The sequence below is a fragment of the Lutra lutra genome, chromosome X (genome assembly GCF_902655055.1).
Source record: "Lutra lutra chromosome X, mLutLut1.2, whole genome shotgun sequence".
Classification (NCBI taxonomy): Eukaryota; Metazoa; Chordata; class Mammalia; order Carnivora; family Mustelidae; genus Lutra; species Lutra lutra.
Genome location: NC_062296.1, coordinates 32,042,191 through 32,063,835, shown reverse-complemented (window position 1 = coordinate 32,063,835; position 21,645 = coordinate 32,042,191).

Genomic DNA, 21,645 nt, shown 5'->3' with positions numbered 1-21,645 from the left:
GAAACTAGCAGAGGTTGGCTCATAAGGTTTACAGGAAGAAGCCATCTCCATAATATAAAAGTGCAAGGGGAAGCAGCAAGTGCTGATGTAGAAACTACAGCAGGTTCTCCAGAAGATCTAGCTAATATCATTAATGAACATTGCTACACTAAACAACAGATTTTTAATCCAGGTGAAACAGCTTTTATTGGAAGAAGAGCCTGATGTGGGACTAGGACTTTCATAGCTAAAGAGCAGTAATTAGTGCCTGAATCCAAATCTTCAAAGGACAGGCTGACTCTCCTGTGGGGGCTAATGGAACCGGTGACTTTAAATTGAATCCAGTGCTCATTTCCATTTAAAAAAAAAAAAATTTAGGCCCCTTAAGAATGATGCTAAATCTACTCTGCCTATATTCTATGAATGGAACAAAAAAACCTGGATGACAGCACATCTGTTTACAACATGGTTACAGAATATTTTAAGTCCACTATTGAGACCTACTGCTCAGAAAAAAAATATTTCTTTCTAAATATTACTAAATTATTTTTTAGCAATAAGCATTGGTTTTTTTAGACATGATGCTGTTGAACACTTACTTAATAGACTATAGTATAGACATGATGCTGTTGAACACTTACTTAATAGACTACAGTATAGTATAGACATGATGCTGTTGAACACTTACTTAATAGACTACAGTATAGTATAAATATAATTTTCATACATACTGGGAAATTTTTTAAAAGTCATTTGACTCACTTACTTGTGATATTTGATTATTGCAGTAGTTGGAACCAACTTGCAATGTCTTTGAGGTATGCCTGTAGTAATAAAATCCATCACCATCAGAGAAACAAATTATTTTGGAAATTAATGGGCGAATTGAAAAAAAGCAACAAATATACGTCCTACTTTTCTTGTATGAAATGAACTACTCAATAATAACCAGGTAGTAGATGAGGGGAAATTTCTGTTTATAAAAATTTTCCTGTTAATAATTGAATTATTTTAAAACCATTTTAAAACCATTTTAAAACCACTAAAGAATTGTTGGATCCAGGCATTGGACATCAATGGAACCTGACATCACAAATCATGATAACAATAACAGCAACCTAAAATCCATTATGTGTTTCTTGGTGGAAGAACACACCATCACCTTTGAAGTGTTTGTGAAAAAAAATGGAAACTTGATTAAGTTTTAAGCTTTCACTGCTAATTTACAGAAGGTACAGAAAACAGAGGGACAAAGTAGCTAAAATCACAGAGAAGTAATCCAAAAATTGAAAACAAAAGAGAATCTTCAAAGCAACCAGAGAGAAACAATACTTTAGTGAGAAAACATTGAAATATATTGAACTTTTCATTAAAAACCCTTGGAGGCTACAAGGAAATGGTACTGCATTTTTCAAATGCTGGATGAAAACTATCAATCCAGAAGGCTATATCCAGCAAAAATATCCTTCAGAAATGAAGAGGAAATCAAGATACTCTCAAGTGAAAAAAAAAAAGAGAGAGAGAGAGAGAGAATTTGTCACCAGTAGATTTACTTTAAAAGAATGGCTCTAAGGATGTCCTATATACAGAAAAGAAATGATAAAATAAGGAATTCTGAAATATCAGAAAAGAAGAAAGAATATGGTAAACAAAATTATCAGTAAATACATTTTTTTTCTTCTCTTATATGTTATATATTTTATTTCATGGATAGAAGAAAATATTATAACACAATCTGATTGGCTCTAAATATACATAGAGGAAATACTGAAGACTATTTATTATGAACTAGAGAGAATAACAGGGTTTAAAAGGAGATAAGATTTCTATATGTCACTTGAACAGGTAGAATTATGACACTGTTACTCGGTGGTAAATTATGTTTGTGTAATGTGATTCTGAAAACAATAAATTAAAAAAATCTACACAAAGTGAAACACTCAAAAATGTAAAAGGTAACCAAGAACAACACAGGAATGAGAAAACAGAAATGAAAACCTGAGAAAACAAACACAAAACAACAATAAAATTTAAATTCTAATGCAACAGTAATTAAACTAAATGCAAATGATCTAAATACACCAATTAAAAGACAAGGGTTGGCTCCCAACATCTTCTCACCATTGTAATCTTTTTTAAATTAACATATAATGTATTTGCTATAAAGTTGAAAAAGAGCTTCAACATTTATAGCAATATTGAAGTTCAGAAGTGGAAAAATAAAAGCTCTATTCATGCATCCCATGGAACTATAATACATATTAATAGAACTCATGTTGATATGAATATTTAAGTTTACATTACATTATTGACTAACCTTTATGCTAATGTCATAGTGTTGTCATTTTGAGTTGTAAATGTTTCAGAATTGGTTCAGGCCTGAAAATGACTGGAAGAAGATAATACTGAATGAAGGTAAAATTTATACTGCATTGTGAAATCTCAGCTATAATAAACCATTTGATCCATTCTTTAAGATCATTATATGAGGAAATGTGAAAAAGAACAACTTAATACATTTGTCATGCATAGTGTGATATATAAATTAGAAAATATTTTATGAAGTTTTTAAAAAAAGGTGATGAAAAAACAAAAATTAGTTCATGTGTAGACTTTAATATGTAGAGGGGTGTGTATGTGTGTGTGTGTGTGTGTGCATACATGTGTGCACAAATGGGATCCTAATGTATACATGATCAGAACGTATTTTATAACTTCTTTCCTTTAATACATATTAGGACTCTTCTTTCAATAAAGATACTTAAACAAAATCATTTTAATGGTCAAATATCACTTCATTGTGTAATATACCCATCTTTTGGTAACCAGCCCCCTAATGCTGGTCATCTGGTTTGTTTCTAGTCCTTTGCTACTATTAAAAACAAATAAAAAGTAAAAAAAAAAAAAAAAAAGACAGGGGTTAGAAGAAGATATTTAAAAAATAACCTAACTATATACTGTCCATAAGAAATAAACACCAGGGACGCCTGGGTGGCTCAGTTGGTTAAGCGGCTGCCTTCGGCTCAGGTTATGATCCCAGCGTCCTGGGATCGAGTCCCACATCAGGCTCCTTGCTTGGCAGGGAGCCTGCTTCTCCCTCTGCCTCTGCCTGCCACTCTGTCTGCCTGTGCTTGCTCTTGCTTCTCTCTCTATGTCAAATAAATAAATAAAATCTTTAAAAAAAAAAAAGAAAAAAAAAGAAACACCAATGTAATGATATAGGCAAGTTGAAAGTAAAGTGATGCAAAAATAGATATAATGCAAACATTAATAAATATAGAGCAGGCATAGCTATATTAATATTGGATAAAGTAGACTCCAGAATTACCAGAGACATAAAGAAACATTGTATAATGGCAAAAAGGTCAATCTACTAAGAAGGTATAGCAAGACATAGTTTTTGTAAGCACCAAGTGACAGCTACAAATATGTGAGACAAAACATGATGTAACTGAAAGGAGAAAAAAAGAAAATCCACAATTATAATTGGATTTCAACACCCCTCTCTTAACAATTAATAAACCAACCCAAAAATATCAGCAAGGATATAAAAAAAATCAACTACACCATTAATCAACAATATGTAGTAGACAATTATAAAACAATGGACCAAGGAACGTAGAACACATATTATTTTCAAGTCCCCAGAAAGCACATGCCAAGATAGAGTACATACTGGGCCATAAAACAAACCTCAACATATTTAAAAGAATTGAAGTCATACAGAATATATACTCTAACCACAATGAAACCAAAGTAGACATTTAAAAAATATGAAGAAAATCCCCAAACATTAGGAAACTAAACAACACACATAAAAATAACATATGAATCAAAAAGAAAGTCTCAGGGAAATCAAAACATATGATGGACTAAGTGAAAATGAAAAAAGAACATATCAATTCTATATCCATAGCCAAAACTATGAAGCTTTGAATGACATCAGCAGGAATGGCAGAGGATGAACCTCCAAAACTTGTCTCCTCATTGAAAGAAATGTAGACATGAGCAAAAGTTGTCAAAATCAACTTTTTCCAGAATTCTGAATATTGTCTACGGCCATACCACCCTGAACGCGCCCGATCTCGTCTGATCTCGGAAGCTAAGCAGGTTAGTACTTGGATGGGAGAGCATTTGACTGCAGAATTCTGAATATTAACCATTGGCTTGCAATAATTAAGGGAGTGTTTATTCAAGAACGGAAAACTTTGTGGAACTTAATTTGTCCTAGTTTCATCCTCCTCGTCCAGGAACCTGGTAACCTTGAAAACAATCCCACCATCAGAGTAAAAACAAATGGCAGCCTAATGGCGAGGTGTGTGGGAAATGGGAAGATACTGGTCAAAAGGTGCAAACTTCCTGTTTTAAAATGAATAAGTTCTAGAATCTAACGTACATCATAGAGATTATTGTTAACAATACTGTATTATATACTTAAAGTTGTTAAGAGACTAGCTTTTAAATTACATGCACAAAAAAAGAAATGGTAAGTATGTGGGGTGTTGGGGGTGTTAACTAACAATACTGTGGAAATCATTTCAAAACATCTGAGTGCATCAAACCCACATGTTGTACATCTTAAACTCACATGATGTTGTATGTCAATTATATCTCAATAAAGTTGGAAAAAATAATTGTATATCTATACATTAGTAATGAACAACCCTAAATTGAAATTCAAAAAAAATTTTATGAGAGCATTGAACACAGTAAGTAGGAATAATTTTAGTGAGCTTGTACACTAAAAGTTACAAAACATTATTGAAAGAAACTACAGATGTTATGAATAATTAGAAAGATATCCCATGTCTATGGCTTAGAAGATTTAATACTGATAGATAGCAAAACTATCCAAATTAAACTACAGATTCAATACAATCCTTATCAAAATTCTGGCTGCCCTATTTTCAGAAATTGATGAACTGATGATAAAAATTCATATGGAAATGCAAGTGACCCAAAATACCCAAAACAATATTGAAAGACAAGAACAATGTCAGAGGACTCACATATCCAGACTTCAGAACTCACTACAAACTTGTAGCAATCAAGACTCTATTGTACTGGCATAAAGGTAGGCATATATATAGGCGCGCGCACACACACACACACACACACACACACACATAAATGGAGTAGACTCAATATTCCAGCAGTAAAATATGACATTTACAGTCAATGGACTATAGAACAGGGTGTCAAGGCTATTCAGTAGGAGGGAAAATGGTGCTTTCAACAAATGGTCCTGGAACAACTGCATATCAATATGTAAATGAATTGGGTTTGTCCCCAACTTCACACCATGTACAAAAATTAATACAAAATTTTGACAGAAATGGGAACTATAACATCAAAGTCCTTAATGTAAGAAGTAAAATTATGTAACACTATTAAGAATATAGCCATAAGTTTTGTAATCTCAAATTAGGTAATTATTTCTTAGAAATGACACAAAAATCATAAGCAACAAAAGAAAAAATAGATGAATCAAATTTGATAAAATTAAAAGCTTCTGTGCTTCAAAGGACATTGTCAATAAGTGGAAAAGACAGACAACAAGATGGGAGAAAATACCGTCATATCATATATCTGATAAAAGATTTGTATCCAAAATACATAAATAGCTCCTACAATTCAAAAATAAAAACAAAATGATCCCAGTTTTAAAATGGACTAAGGATTTTAAAAGACTATTCTTCAAAGAAGATATACAAGTTGTTAATAAGCACATGGAAAGATATACATTATTATTTATTAGGAAAATACAAATTAAAACCATAATGAGGTATCACTTCATGCACACTAGGATGACTAGAATAAAAAATAATGAAACAACAAGTGTTGCAGGAAGAAAATGGAATCATCTTACATTGGAAGTGGGAAGGTAGAATAGTATAGCTAATGTGGAAAACAGTTTGGCAGATTCGTAATAAGTTAAATATCGAGCTATCACTCCTTGACATATATACAAGAGAATTAAAAATATATGTCTACGCAAAAACTTGTACATAAATGTTCATAGCAGCATTATTCATCATAGCCAAAAAATTAAAACCAAAATATCCATCAATGAATGGATAGACACATTTCACACAATGGAATATTATTCAGTCATAAAAAGGAATAGAATGTACTTCTACTTTCTACAATATGGATGAATCTTGAAAACATGCTAAATTAAAGAAGCCAGACCCAAAAGGTCAAATTTGTATGAATCCTTAGATAGGAAATTTCTAAAATAGACAAATAAATGGAGATTTAAAGTAAATTAGTGTTTTCCAGAGGCTGGAAGGATGAGTAGGAAAGACCACTAGTAGAATACTAAAAATTTCTTAGAAGTAAACATTGGTGATAGGTTGAACAACTTTTTTTCAATATACTAAAAGGCACTATATCGTACACTTTGAACTTCATAATGTAATTTTTATTGTGATTTTTATAGGGTGAATTTTATAATGTGTGAATTATACCTCAATAAAAATGCTATGAAAGATTTTTTAACAAGGTGATCTTAGAAAATTAAAAGCTTAACAAAAATAAATATATTGCTTTGGAATAAAATGATAAAGTCATAATAAATAAAACAATAATATTAACTAGACCTACCACTCAAACGTTATTAAAAAATTAATTTAAAGTTAATCATGCGCTTAAATGTAAAACAGAACTTATAAACATTTTAGGAAAAAAATGAAAGAAAATCTTTGAGATTGAGAACTGTGTATAAAGTTCTTAGACTTAATACCAAAATGTATGAAAAAAGGAAAATTTGACTAATTATACCTCATAAAAATCTAGAACTTTTTCCATCAAAAAAATGTGAAGAATAAAAAAGAAAAAAACACCACAGATTGGAAGGAAATCTTTGCAAACCACATATCCAAAAAAAAAGAGTAGTACTTAGAATGTATGAAAATTCTAAAAACTGATGTTTTTTTAAAAAATCCAAACAAGAGACGCTCCAGTGGTGATTCCAGGATCCTGGGATAGAGCCCTGCCTGGGGCTGGCTCCCTGCTCAGCGTGGGGTCTGAATCTTCCTCTCCCTTGTCCCTTCATCACTGCTGCTGGGCTCTCTCACTCTGCTCTCTTTTTCTTTCAAATAAATAAATAAAATTTTTTAAAAATCCAATCAGATAAAGGAAAAAAGACAAAGAGACATTTATCCAAATAATGATATACCAGTAGTATATAGACATATGAACATCATTAGCCACCAGGAAAATGTACATTGAGACCATGTGAGATATCACTACACACCTGTAGCTAAATAAAAAATAAATGGCTAAAATAAAAATAGTGATAAAGCCAAATGCTGTTGAGGATGTGAAGAAACTGGATTACTCTGAAGGTGGGACTGTAATGTAATACAGCTTCTCTGGAAAATAGTTTGGTAGTTTCCAAAAAAACAAAACATGCAACTACCATATGACTCAGCAAATGCACTCCTGGGCATTTTTCCCAGAAAAAAATGAAAACTAATGTTCACACAAAAATCTGTACATGAATGTTAATAGTAGCTTTATTCACAATAGCCAAAATCTGGAAGTAACCCAGATGTCTTTCAATGGATAAATGAATAAACGACCCTTTTACATACAGTCCATTGAGTTCTACTCAGCAATAGAAAACAAATGAGCAAAGTATTGGTATAATCAACATCTTGGATGAATATCCAATGAATTATATAGTGTGGACAAAAGCCAATCCTAAAAGCTTAATTCCTGTATGATTCCATTTTTACAACAGTGTTGAGATGACAAAAATATAGCTCCAGAACTTTTTAGTAGCTCATGGTATTATTTTTCTACTCTCTTCATGAAACAAACATTATTTTATATTTTTAAAATTTTACTTATTTTTTAATTTTAATTATTTTTATTAACATATAATTATTATTTGCTACAGGGATACACGTCTGTGAATCATCAGGCTTACACACTTCACAGCACTCACCATAGCACATACCCTCCCCAATGTCCACAATATAACCACCCTCTCCATACCCCGCCTCAAATGTGTATTTTCTGTCAAAAAAAAAAAAACAACTATAGAAATGTAGAACAGATTAGTGGTTGTCAGGAGTTAAGGGGGTGTTGGGGCAGGAAGGAAGTGTATGTAACTGTAAACATGCAAGAGGAGAGGCTCCTATTGTGATGGAAACTTTCTGTATCTCAATTGTATTAAAGTCATTATTGTGGTTGTGAAATTGTCCTACAGTTTCGTAGGAGATTACTAATGAATGAAACGGGATCTCTCTGTATTATATCTTAAAACTGCATGTGAACCTACTATTAATTGAAAATAAGATACATAGTTTTTAAAAAGGAGTCTAAAGATGTATTTTTCATTCGCATTATATGAGCCTTATTTAAATGTGTCTTCAAACAAAAATAAATTTATGTCATTCGTGACAATTTGGAAATTTGAACACTGATTGGACATTTGATTATATTAAGGGATTATTGTTAAAAATGTTTAGCTGTGACAGTACTCTTTTTATGTTTAGAAAGTGTTTTTTTAGGTGAACCATGAGAGACTATGGACTCTGAAAAACAATCTGAGGGTTTTGAAGGGGCGGGGGGTGGGAGGTTGGGGGAACCAGGTGGTGGGTATTGGTGATGATGACATGGGCTTTGGTCTTTTTGACTAAACCACTTGTATAAGCTGCTCAGTAAAAAGCTGAACTCTTAAAAAAAAGAGTTTTTTTTTTTTCTTTAGAGATACATACTGAAATACTTACAGAAGTAAAGATATAATGTCTAGATTTTGCTTCAAAATAACGTAATGGGAGATAATGGATGGATCAAAATGCAAGGTTTACCCTGGGTTGATGATTGCTGAAGCAGTATGATGGGTATATGGGGGTTAATATATTTTTCTCTTAAAATATACCTTTGTTAAAAAATATATACTTTTGTGTGTGCTTAAATATGTCCATAATAAAGACATAAAATTTTAAAGAACCACAAGCAAAATCCCTGTTGCTAAAATCAAGAGAGATTTTGAAAGTAATCTGTGATCAGGCTTTGCTTTACCTCCAATGAGTCCTGTATTATGCAAAAGTAAGCACGTACTGGACAAAAAAATTAGAAGAATGTTTCTTATAAAGGACTCTTTATAAACTCCTTATAAAGGACCCTCTCTTCCCTTTTTCTTGTACACCTTATAAATCTTGTATATATTCTTGTATCTCCTCCCTTTCTGTATATATCAGTTTCAATGTTACATAACTTATTTTCTCCATCTCTCATATCATCACACTTACCAAGTTTCCAGTTACCCAAATTCTCGCCATATTTCTTCATTCATCTTAATAATGGGTAAATGATAGGTCTATTGATAGTATTCATAAGCAGTTTAGTATTAAATTAATAATAATAAAAAGCCATATTGGAACTTTTTTACTACAGAGCACTGCCACTTGAAAGCATGGTCTCCATGTTGTTAGGGTTATAGAAAGGTCCTAGACCCAAGCCATTCTTAATCACCCAGATTGTTATTCTTTTCAGAGACTCAGGAAAACTATGCCAGTCTATCACACTGGGAGAGTTAACTAAGTTAGCAGTTCTAAGGAGATAAATGTACTAACAATACAGGGGAAATAAGGCAAGAAAATTTACTTGTGGTGGCATTTTCATTATAGAGCCAAATTCAACTGAATCATATTTCAAATCCTATGGTAGAGAAACACATAATTTTCTCATAATGAAGTTTACATATTTAGCTAAGAACGTTTATCAAGATGTGAACCCTTTTTTATTGTTTTGCTTGAGACAGCAAGAATTCTAGTATGGATATTAAAGAATAAGACAATGTGATCTGTGCATGGGGTGAGTGATTCCTCCAGAATCATTAAAGCTTTTGAAGATGTTGAGTCACTCTAGTCATATTTCCATAGAGAATTTAATTTCTAGCAATTCTCTGCATCATGCTACAGTGATGAATGAAATTTTCCAAAATTTTATGTTCTGAAGAACACCAGTGTAGCCAGAGTTTTAGGAATGGGGTGCCAAGGGAAGTCACAATCTTGGAAACAGATTCTATGAAGTAAGAAAAGCCCAAAAAGGGTAAACAAAGAATATAAGGGTTACGTAAAAGGACTCACTGTTTTCCCAAGTAAAGATGGACATAGCAATAGGTCATGTTAGTGACCTCTACTATGGTAAAGAAATCCATATTACTGATGAAACCTGGAGAGAACTAGCTAAAGAACTACTGCCAGTTACACAAATGAGCTGATTCCTCATAGAAGAGACAAAAAAGAGGCAATGAGTCTATGAAAAGGAATCCCAAAAGATCAGCAGAGGCTCTGAGGAGAAAAGTACACACATCTCTTTCTCCCGAAGGATTCAGGGCTTACACATGGGTTGCACACTGAAGACTCTCAAGAAGTCCATCTTGATAACTCAGTTAATTAACAATATCTCTATTCATATCCTTTCAATGTAATTTGCCATCTCTGGTCACTGCACTCCTACTATCCCCCAACTCTGTAATGGGGTGTAAAAGATTTATCACATTACAAATATAAAAGTTTGAAAAGATATTTAGCAACAATTGATATTGGTTCCAATCTGAATAGATACATATCTATTCTGGGCTGTTCTACAGTGAGTTCAAGTATCTCTGCACCCTTGAACACCATGCCAATCAGCTTCTTATAGGAATATTGCATACTAGGTGAAAATTCTTCCCTTACATCAGGCAACAAATGTTGTGACATTTACTTCATCCCAGGCAACATTTTCAAAGCAGAAGAAAATGTTCCAGTCAGTAGATGTTTATTATACTTCAGATTCTGTGTCAGCCCACTTTGCCTCCAGTGTGAAATAGTTAAAAAGAAAATAGATCTTGTAGCTTTTAGATTAGCTTCAAATCACCTACATTAATGTGACAAATGCTAATCCATGGATTAAAGTACAAATCTCTTTTCAGCACATGATTCATTCCCCTTGTTTTTAGTTTCGTGCTTTTTTTGTGTTCATTCCCTTTTGATTAATTTCTCTGGTAACAGATATCTCAGTCCGCAGCTTTTAGTAACCGTGAATATCAATACTATAAATTTTCTACAAAGTTTTTTCTTGCATCAACTATGACTTTGTAAAATAACTGAATACGAAGTAACAATATAAGCAAAACATGAATACCATTGGGCATGGTCCCCTCTAGAAGAAAAGGAGGATCAAGTCCTGAAAGAGGAAGTATAGATCGGTGGTAAGGAACCAGTGTGCCGGTCAGCATCTCAGGATTCTATCTCTGGGTCTTTGTCAGCTAGCTTTTTGACCCTAACCCAGAGACTTCTTTGAGGACCTGATTCTCTGCATTTGGAAAATAATAGAGCTGGACCTCCAAAACTTTATAAGTTTGGGAATCTTTATGTTTTGATAGTATCTGATCTGGTCATTCTAAGACAGAAAATATGCCATTTTTGTCATACAGCACTGTTTGTTGTATTATCTACGTGCTTGAAGATTTTCACCTGAACACACCAAAAATGAACCAGGGGTACCTGAGTGGCTCAGCTGGTTAAGTGTCTGGCTTTTAGTTTTGGCTCAGGTTATGATCTCAGGATCATGGGATCGAGTCCCCGTTGCACTCTGTGCTCAGTGTGGAATCTGCTTGAGCTTCTCTCCCTCCATCTCCATCCGCCCCCCTTAAAATAAATAAATAAAATCTTTTTAAAAATTAACTATATGCTTGGCTATGTGATAGCCATCATAGGGAAAACAAAATATGCACGAGACCCAGATCCTCCCCTTGAGGAATATGATACATGTTTTTTTTTAAATATATTTCTAATGGAAGACAGAGAGGATAGGCATCAGGAGACAAGTAGAAATAAGATGCTATGAAAGTAGATAAAAGAAAGAAGTTCCGTTCAGCTAATGTGATGATTAAGAACTTTGTGGAGAAAGTGATATTTGAGCTGGGTCTTGAAAGGTTTTATATATGGCAAAAATGGAGAAGAAAACAGAGGGAAACTGGGTACAGAGGGGCAGGAAGCTGTGAGGACTTCCTGGGATGCCGTTAAGATTTTAGTGTGTTGAAACTGTCATCAGACTGAGAAATTGAAGGCAGGGAGAGTAGTTACGTTTTATTAGAAGGAGAAGATTTTGCTTTGTGGAGTCTGAATTGGAGATTCCCTAGAAAGCGTACTCCGGTTTTCTGGGCACGCCTATGTCAGTCTTTTCTTTATTTGTATATGGGGAAGGAGTCAAGATGGCGGAGAAGTAGCAGGCTGAGACTACTTCAGGTAGCGGGAGATCAGCTAGATAGCTTATCTAAAGATTGCAAACACCTACAAATCCAACGGGAGATCAAAGAGAAGAAGAACAGTAATTCTAGAAACAGAAAATCAACCACTTTCTGAAAGGTAGGACTGGCAGAGAAAGTGAATCCAAAGCAACGGGAAGATAGACCACGGGGGGAGGGGCCGGCTCCCGGCGAGTGGCAGAGCAACGGAGCACAAAATCAGGACTTTTAAAAGTCTGTTCTGCTGAGGGACATCGCTCCAGAGGCTTAACCGGGGTGAAGCCCACGCGGTCAGCATGGCCTCAAGTCCCACAGGGTCACAGAAGGATCGGGGGTGTCTGAGTGTCGCAGAGCTTACAAGTATTAGAATGGGGAAGCCGGCTACAGAGACAGAGCCGAGGAGTGAGCTCTCAGCTCGGGGTTACCTTGAACCGGTCGCAGGCTCGGTCAGCTCGAGCGCGGCCGGAGGCCAGGGTGACGGGAGTAATTGGGCGCTGTTCTCTGAGGGCGCACTGAGGAGTGGGGCCCCGGGCTCTTGGCTCCTCCGGGCCGGAGACCGGGAGGCCGCCATCTTCATTCCTGCCCTCCGGAACTCTACGGAAAGCGCTCAGGGAACAAAAGCTCCCGAAAACAAACCCAAGCGGATTACTCAGCCCGGCCCCTGGGAAGGGCGGTGCAACTCCGCCTGGGGCAAAGACACTTGAGAATCACTACAACAGGCCCCTCCCCCAGAAGATCAACAAGAAATCCAGCCAGGACCAAGTTCACCTACCAAGGAGTGCAGTTTCAATACCACGGAGAACAGCAGAATTCCAGAGGAGGAGAAAGCAAAGCACGGAACTCATGGCTTTCTCCCCATGATTCTTTAGCCTTGCAGTTAATTTAATTTTTTTTTCTTTTTCAATTTTTTTTCTCTTCTTCTGCCAAATTTTTTTAACTTTTACCCTTTTCTTTTTTAACATTTTTTAACTAGTTTATCTAATATATATATATTTTTTTCTTTTTTATATTTTTTCTTTATTCGTTTTTTTTTTAATTCTTTCTTTCTTTCTTTCTTTCTTTCTTTCTTTCTTTCTTTCTGAACCTCTTTTTATCCCCTTTCTCCCCCCTCAAGATTTGGGATCTCTTCTGATTTGGTTAAAGCATATTTTCCTGGGGTTGTTGCCACCCTTTTAGTATTTTACTTGCTCCTTCATATACTCTTATCTGGACAAAATGACAAGGCGGAAAAATTCACCACAAAAAAAAGAGCAAGAGGTAGTACCAAAGGCTAGGGACCTAATCAATACAGACATTGGTAATATGTCAGATCTAGAGTTCAGAATGACAATTCTCAAGGTTCTAGCCGGGCTCGAAAAAGGCATGGAAGATATTAGAGAAACCCTCTCAGGAGATATAAAAGCCCTTTCTGGAGAAATAAAAGAATAAAATCTAACCAAGTTGAAATCAAAAAAGCTATTAATGAGGTGCAATCAAAAATGGAGGCTCTCACTGCTAGGATAAATGAGGCAGAAGAAAGAATTAATGATATAGAAGACCAAATGACAGAGAATAAAGAAGCTGAGCAAAAGAGGGACAAACAGCTACTGCACCACGAGGGAAGAATTCGAGAGATAAGTGACACCATAAGACAAAACAACATTAGAATAATTGGGATTCCAGAAGAAGAGGAAACAGAGAGGGGAGCAGAAGGTATATTGGAGAGAGTTATTGGAGAGAATTTCCCCAATATGGCAAAGGGAACAAGCATCACAATCCAGGAGGTTCAGAGAACCCCCCTCAAAATCAATAAGAATAGGTCCACACCTCGTCACCTTATAGTAAAATTTACAAGTCTTAGTGACAAAGAGAAAATCCTGAAAGCAGCCCGGGAAAAGAAGTCTATAACATACAATGGTAAAAATATTAGATTGGCAGCAGACTTATCCACAGAGACCTGGCAAGCCAGAAAGAGCTGGCATGATATATTCAGAGCACTAAACGAGAAAAACATGCAGCCAAGAATACTATATCCAGCTAGGCTATCATTGAAAATAGAAGGAGAGAATAAAAGCTTCCAGGACAAACAAAAACTGAAAGAATTTGCAAATACCAAACCAGATCTACAGGAAATATTGAAAGGGGTCCTCTAAGCAAAGAGAGACCCTAAAAGTAGGAGATCAGAAAGGAACAGAGACAATATACAATAACAGTCACCTTACAGGCAATACAATGGCACTAAATTCATATCTCTCAATAGTTACCCTGAATGTTAATGAGCTAAATGCCCCAATCAAAAGACACAGGGTATCAGAATGGATAAAAAAACAAAACCCATCTATATGTTGCCTACAAGAAACTCATTTTAAACCCGAAGACACCTCCAGGTTTAAAGTGAGGGGGTGGAAAAGAATTTACCATGCTAATGGACATCAGAAGAAAGCAGGAGTGGCAATCCTTATATCAGATCAATTAGATTTTAAGCCAAAGACTATAATAAGAGATGAGGAAGGACAGTATATCATACTCAAAGGATCTGTCCAACAAGAAGTTCTAACAATTTTAAATATTTATGCCTCTTTATTTGTATATAATTCACTGTATTATTTAAAACAAACCACTCGACGTTCAGACATTCATTATTATAAAAATACATGCAAATTTTTGCATAGATAGCCAATTTTTTATTTAGTCCTTCAAAAACAAAGTGTGACGTTGATGAAATGAAATAAGTATGTGGAGGCAATTCAAATTCCAGACATTCCAGAAACAACAAAGTGTGATATCTATTTTCCATGGCAAAAATTGTCTATGTTAAGTCACGTGGGATGTTATTTAGTCAAGCGTATGGTTAAGAATATCATTTCCTGTCATTGCTATTTTAAAATCTTTAGCCCTCTTAGGTTAATTAATACTTAGTGGCACAGATTTTTTTGAAGCAATTTGCAACTCGGGAGCCCTAGTCATTCTGTTCCCCCAGCATACGGTAAAGTTTGCTTCACTGCAGTGAAGCAGACCGCCCCAAAATTAGAGGAAAGCAATCATCTGACTGAAGTTTAACGATATCCTACACATGATTAATTGTGTTTCGTCTTGCATTCCATTGGGCTTAGAATTTGGGGAGATCTCATTTTCCACCTACTTATTCTGCATCATCCTTTTGGATGCAAATTTATTCAGTAAGCACGAGCCTATTCTAAGGCATATACACTATTGCCCCACTCTCTTTAAAGATGAATTACCATTGCTTCCTTTATTCTGGTCGCACAGTCTAAGAATTTTGTGGGAAAATACGTCAAACACTACCTGCCTTTGTATGTCCTACAAACCACAGAGATGTGGAGAGCAGAGTCTTCCAGAAGAAGATAGGCCCATGCACATGTATGTACAAGGATGTATGTGCACATGCAAAGTGCATGGGCCTATTTGATCATGTCCTTTCTTCCATTTAACTCTAAGCCCTTAAGTTAGGTTTTCAAACAGTACAACTCCAAACTTCTGAATAAGTTTATTTGGATAGAAGCGCAGTACATTCAGCACAAAAGGGAAGAAGAGGGGCCATGGGAGACAAACACAGAACGGATATTAGTCTTATGGCCCAAACATAACCTCTAAGTCATCTGATGCTACAAACCACAGAGATGTAGAGCACAGAGTCTTCCAGAAGTAGCCACCTTATAGGTGCTTTCATTTTCCACTTGTGTGAAAACCCAGGCTTTCGAGAATGAATCTTCTAAACTTTAAATGCCTCTAAGCATCTGAGAGCTCACAAGCTATAGCCAGAATGGTCTGAATTTAGGTCAGGGTCTGTCTTTGAGAGAGGATACATTTTTTTTTGTCTCCTTTGTACTGTTTTGCCAAAACTTGAAACTGTTAAAATGCTTAGAATTTAAAATGACAGATGTTACAAGAAGGAGCTTCTGAGAAGCTCATGTATCGTCTTTAAAATCACTGTCTCTTTTAACTTAGATTGTGTTCATTGTTATATTGAGATGAATGTTTACAGTTCTATAGATTTATTGGAAGAGGTCCAGAGTGCCACATCAGTGACAATTTAGGAATTATTGAATTCCAGTTCAGTATACTTCTCAGCCTCTGTGGCAGTTTTAAAAGGCCTTAGGCACAGAAACGAGTAACTACTGAATGTCTGCTAAATGGAAAACATTGATCTGAGCACTGAAGTCGAGTGGTACAGAATGAATTTCAGATGCAGTGTTCTCCAGGAACTTACATTCTGAGTGAGATCATGACACAAACATCTTTGAAGGGATATCTATAATTTCGGATAATATATGTTAAGTACCTAGATGAGTAGTAATCGTAAGTTCTATTGGAGATCCAAGGAAGCACAAATGATAGTCATAAAGCTAAGGAGGTAAAAACACGTCAGAGCAGAGTATAGAGCAGAAATAAATCCCTTTGTCCCAAGGATTGCTGTAAGGAAAAGGATCAGATTTCAACTTCAAAAAGTTGAAATGCTATGTATTTAAAAGAAGTAGATTCTTTTGTGAACACCTAAATAAGTAATGGCATCAAGTTTCCAGACACTGGAGCCCAGAGTAAACAATGATTACAAGGCATAGAAAACTTTACTATCTTTAAGCAGCTTGGGTTATTTTTGTGTGTTAAGAAAAAAAAAAGCAGGGGCACCTGGGTGGCTCAGTGGGTTAAAGCCTCTGCCTTCGGCTCAGGTCATGATCCCAGGGTCCTGGGATCGAGCCCCGCATCGGACTCTCTGTTCAGCAGGGAGCCTGCTTCCTCCTCTCTCTCTCTGCCTGCCTCTCTGCCTACTTGTAATCTCTGTCTGTCAAATAAAATAAATAAAATCTTTTAAAAAAAAAGCAGATTATCTTCCATATCTGAAAAAAATTGGTAAAACACACTTGGTTCATATTGTTAATTATTTTTTGCTAGAACCCACAAATGGACAGGTATATGAAATACTTCACATTTTCTTTGATGCTGTCTCTTAAAAGGCTTAAACAACTAGGCCTAGGGCAAACATAAAATTTAATAGAAAGCTTCTTGTAATTCTAAATACTCTTTCCTTAAGTTTTTATTCAAAATTCTAGTCAGTTAACAAGAGGAGTTTCGGGTATATAACATAGTGATTCAACACTTCCATAGAGTACCTGGTGCTCATCACAAGGGCCTTCCTTAATCCCCATCACCTATTTCCCCCATCCCCTACCCACCTCCCCTCTGGTAACCATCAGGTTGTTCTCTATAGTAAGAGTCACTTTCTTAGTTTGCCTCTTAATCTTTCTTTTCTTTCCGTTTGCTCATTTGTTTTGTTTCCTAAATTCCACATATGAGTGAAATCATATGGTATTTGTATTTCTCTAACTTATTTCGCTTAACCTAATATTCTCTAGTTCCATCCATATCATCACAAATGGCAAGATTTCTTTCTTTTTTATGGGTGAGTACTATTCCATCGAACATATATACCACATCTTCCTCATCCATTCATCAGTTGATGGACACTTGGGCTCTTTCCATAATTTGCCTATTGTTGATAATACATCCCTTCAGATCAGTATTTTTGTATTCTTTGGGTCAATACCTAGTAGTGCAATTGCTGGATCATAGGGTAGTTCCATTTTTACATTTTTGAGGAAACTCCACACTGTTTTCCAGAGTGGCTGCCCCAGTTTGCATTCCCACCTACGGTGTAAGAGGGTTCCCCTTTCTCTGCATCCTCGACAACACCTGTTGCTTCCTGTGTTGTTAATTTTAGCCATTCTGACTGGTGTGGGGTCATATCTCATTGTAGTTTTGATTTGTATTTCCCTGATGGTCAGTGATGCTGGGCATCTTTTCATGTGTTTGCTGGCCATCTGGATGTCTTCTTTGGGAAAATGGCTATTCACATCTCCTGCCCATTTTTAATTGGATTATTCATTTTTGGGGTGCAGAGTTTTGTAAGTTTAGAGCACCAAATCCCCTACTTTCCTCAGCTCGGTAGATGGCTGCCATGTCTATCCTACCTCAGCAGAAGTCTGGGGATTTATTCTCTGAAGAAGTCTAACTGCAGGATACCAGGCACATACCCTAGTACCAACCCTAGTCCTAACCTTAAAAATAAAATAAAATAATAAAATAATATAACAAAACAAAATAAAAGCTAAGGTGAGTAAACTTTAAATGAAGTCTCTTAGGCACTTGAGAATTCAATTCTCTCACCACTTTGAGATAATCCTCTAGTTTAGGGTCAGCATCAGAGCCCAAGTACAGATTCTTTCTGCTTGGCAAAATGTGATTTCATCAAAGGTGATCCCATTAAAATTTCTGTTACGTTTGGCAAAATTTAGTCCCATTTATTCTTGGGAGAAGTCCAGGGGAGGCAGGTACTTAACCAAATATTCTTTTTGTGTGTTACTACCTTCTGATGGTGTCATGTTTTCCCAGCTTAAGTTACAGCATATTGATTTTTGTGTTGAACTGTCTAATCTTCACAGACAAAACAGCACAAAAGAAATTAAATTACATTTCAAAGTGATGATACACTTTTTGAAAAAGCTATGGAGACATATCTTATTTCCTCAGAAATAGAACATTACTGAAAATCTAGAAGTGTTAAGAAAGGGTCCTCCCTGTCGAAAGAATTTGTCTCACTCAGTTTAGAGATACCTTGACTTATTTAAATTTCAGTCTTTTTTTTATAAATAAAAATTTATTTAAAAATTTACAAAAAAAAATTTTATTTAAATTCAATTAATTAATTAGTTCAGAGGTAGAGTTCAGTGATTCATCAGTTGTATATAACACCTAGTGCTCATTACATTACGTGCCCTCCTTAATGCCCATCACCCTGTTATCCCATTCCAATTTTCAGTCTTGAACAAAATTTTTTAAGTGCATCCAGTTCTGCAGTTGTAATTCTTTTAAAAAAAAAAGAAAGAAAGAAACGATTTATTTATTTTAGAGAGATCCAGAGAGTATGGGGGAGGGACAGAGGGAGAGAGAGACTTAAGTAGACTCTGCACTGAGTGTAGAGCCTGACACAGGGTTTAATATCAGGGGCAGCTCAATCTCACAGCCCTGAGATCCCAACCTGAGCCGAAACCAAGAATCAGTTGCTTAACTGCCTGCACCACCCAGACTCTCCATAATCCTTTTTTAAAAAGAAAAAGGTTACCTCAGTTATCTCCAACTACTGCTTCCCTAAAGGGCCAACTATTGCTAAAACTTAGAAACTAATAAAGCAGAAACATTAGCTCTTTTTAACAATCCCTAGGTACAGCAAGAAGCCCAATGGTAAAGCAAACATTGTTAAAATACAATGTTCCATTTTTGCTTCATTTTTTTCCCTTAAAACTAATTTATAAATTCCTAACTGTGGGTACTTTATCTTTTCTGCAAGCTAGAACACACTACAGATATTAACAGTGATTACTAAATTAAAATTACACATACACAATGTCAGTATCTGTATAAATAGATAAGCTTTAAATCACTACTCTTCTCATCCCTGAGAATGAGCAAGAAGACGAATAAAGTCCCCATCGCTGTATTTGTATATCTGCTGTCACCATGGCAACTAAGCCATGGTAATTCTCTTCTTATGAATGTGATGAAACACATAATATCATAGAAAGTTAGGGTTTTGAGATCTTGCTATCCAACAACTTCCTTTAAAACAGGCCAAATGAGGGTATTAAGGAGGGCACTTGTTATGACAAGCACTGGCTGTTGTATGTATGTGATGAATCACTAAACTCTACTCCTGAAGCTAATATTACACTATATGTTAACTAACGAGAATTTAAATAAAAACTTGAAACTATAAAAAGATAAAAGAGAACAAGTGATCTTCCTAAGGTTACAGAGAGAAAAACTGAGTTTTTTGGCCTCTAGTCTACAACTCATTTAATTACATTATTTTCCATTACAAAACATTTAGCAATTAACAAATTTAGAATTCATGAAATTTTCAGGAAACATTATTCCATTAACAACTCTCAGTCTGACTCCCCTCAGGCTACTTATTAAATGGAAGCACTTGCCAATTTTCTCATTTATTCATGCATTCATGCCACAAATATTTATTAAACCACTATCTATGAGATAGATAACGTTTTTGATACAGGAGTGAGCAAGGCATATTCCCCTGCCCTATGTATCTTTAATAGTAAATGAAATGGTTGCTTCATTCAATTTTTTTCCCACCAGCTTTTTAAGTGCATGGAAAAAAACTAATGTTCTGGGAGCTTCTAAAATTCCTAGTTGAAGTGTTTGACTTTTTCTTATATTAGAGGAACTAGTATCAAACTAACTCTCTTGCCACAAAACGTAATGCCACAAAACAGAAATATAAACAGCTTTTTGAAGGTTTCAGAAAAAGAATAAATAAAACTACTACTTGAGGAGTCACTTTCCAGAGAGCAGAAAAATACATTATGGTGATCCCTGAAGTCTCAGTTTATTTTCCCCTTAAATTATTTTCCAATTAAATGTGTGGGATATAGAGGCTAAAGAAAAAATCCTACATTATGTGGCAATCTTATTGATATCTGAGATTATGTCATCAGTGTCATATAAGGATAAGGTAAAGGGTAGACTAAAAAAATGCCAGGAAATAACTTCTTAGACCTTCCCAAATTGGACAAAAGATGTAAACCTACATATTCCAACAAGCTGAGTGAATTTCACACAGGAAAAATCCAAAGAAAGAAACATCAAGACACATCACAGTAAATTTAATAAAAAACTAAGGACAAATAAAAGCTTTTCAAAAAGTAATGGGAAAAAAAACAACAGCTTAGGATGGGGGTTGGGGGGAACACTTTGAAAGGGGATTTCTCATTGGCACAACAGTTTTCAAATACTGAAAGAAAACTGTCACTCCAGCCTCCTACAGCAAGTAAAAATACCCTTCATGAATGATTGAAAATGAAGATATTTTCATATAAAGGAAAACTAAGAGAATTTGTTGCCAGTGGATCTATAATAAAGAATGTCTAAAGGAAACGAACTACCAAAAGAAACTATAAAGGAAAAAAACTTGGAATGTACAGGACAAAAAGAATAGAGTATGCAAAAACATCGATTAAATACAATAGACTTTCCTTCTCTACTTGAGTTTTCTAAGATATATTTAAGGATCGAAGCAAAAATTGTAACACTATCTCAGTCATTCTAAATGTAAGTAGAGTAAATTTTTAAGACAAACATAAACAAAGAAGGGAAGACGGATGTAAAGGGAAGCCAAGTTTCTGTATTTCATTTGAATTTGTCAATGACACCAGTAGAATATGGTAAGTTATTATATGAAGTAAATACCTACAGCGACTACTAAAAACTATACAAATATGCAAATTTAAAACAAGACAGATCAATCAAAATAACATTCTAAAATTACTTCAAGTACCAAAAGAAAACAGGAAACAAGAAAAAGGAAAAAAACAAAAAATAAAATGGAAATCTTAATC